At 39.3% G+C, this 1,411-nt stretch overlaps 1 pseudogene; it reads left to right on the forward strand.

Annotated features, from left to right (window-relative positions):
- The first annotated feature begins 285 nt into the window (after positions 1 to 285).
- LOC136317620 (elongation factor 1-beta pseudogene) lies at positions 286 to 1,072 on the forward strand (annotated as a pseudogene).
- The last annotated feature ends 339 nt before the right edge of the window (positions 1,073 to 1,411 follow it).

A 1,411-nucleotide genomic window follows, 5' to 3' on the forward strand; every position in this document is an offset into this window, starting at 1 on the left:
GTAACAAACAACATGAGGCAAACTTAAGTTCCTGAAGCATGGAAAGAAGATTTAAACAAGAATAAAGATGGTATATCTCAAATAAAGAAACTTAACCTCATGACCATATCAATTCTTCATCACTGAAATAATCAAGTACCGTAATACCAAGTAAATTTCAAACCCTACACAGATGGAAGAATTAAATGTACAATGAACACTTTTTCCTTCTTCTTACCATTTGGGACCAACTGGCTGTGCTCCTCTTTCTTCTGTGGCCACTTGGCTCCTGGATCAGCGGATGCCATGGGTTTTGGCGACCTGAAAAACCCTGCCAGCCTCCAGGTGCTCACACAAGCAGGTGTGGCAGTATTTGAGGCAGTTACCTGCCAACCTGTATCATGCCTTATGTTGATATAATCATATCAAGTCTTAGAAAATGTAAAAGTCCAGCCTGCCGGGAGTGAAGAAAGCTTTGTGCAAGTATAACCCTGCTAATGTGGAGCTACAGTCAATAAAGAAGGTGATGATATTGATTTCTTTGGATCTGAGGAGGAAGAAAAAGGCAAAGAAACGTAGAGGCTAAGAGAATAACTCCTGGTAGACTATGAGTCGAAACGAGCCAACAAGCCTGCACCTGTTGTCAAGTCTTCCATCTTATTAGATGTGAAACCTTGGGATGATGAGATGGATGGGGCAAAATTAGAGGAGTGTGTCAGGAGCATTCAAGGAGATGGCTCAGCAGGAGGCTTTTCTAAACTGTTTCTTGGGTAATGCGGGATTAAATATTCTTTGCCTGACCTGTGGTGGCGCAGTGATAAAGCATTGACCTGGAACACTAAGGTCGCTGGTTCAAAAGCAGGGCTTGCCTGGTCCAGGCACACAGGGGAGTTAATGCTTTCTGCTCCACCCCCCTTTCTGTCTCTCTCTCTCTTAAAATGAATTAATATATATAAAAATTTATATTCTTAAAAAATTAAAAATTTCAAATGCAGTGTGTAGTAGAAGATGGTAAATTTGGAACAGATATTCTGGAGGAGCTGCTTTTGAGGATATGCACTTTATGGTCGTGGCTGCTTTCAATAAGATCTAAGATCTATCACAGATCATTGCCCTGAAATAATATTTTGAGAGATTTGAAAAACATAACGTGAACAGAACTATATAACAACTAGAAGAAATACTGGGCAGATCCCCTTATAACCATGGGGCACGAAAAGCCATTAAAAATGAATCAATGTGTACACATAAAATTCACCACGTTAAAAAATACAATCAGAGATAGAAAAGTAAGGAGAAATTAAAAAAAACATTTTCAATTCACATCACCAGTCTTCCTCATATATAGCAAGGGTCTAGGTATCATTGAAGAGAAAGAGCAACAACCCAATCAAAAAACACATCAACAGTTCACATAAAACACACACACACA

The sequence above is a fragment of the Saccopteryx bilineata genome, chromosome X, assembly GCF_036850765.1.
Source record: "Saccopteryx bilineata isolate mSacBil1 chromosome X, mSacBil1_pri_phased_curated, whole genome shotgun sequence".
In the NCBI taxonomy this organism is placed as follows: domain Eukaryota; kingdom Metazoa; phylum Chordata; class Mammalia; order Chiroptera; family Emballonuridae; genus Saccopteryx; species Saccopteryx bilineata.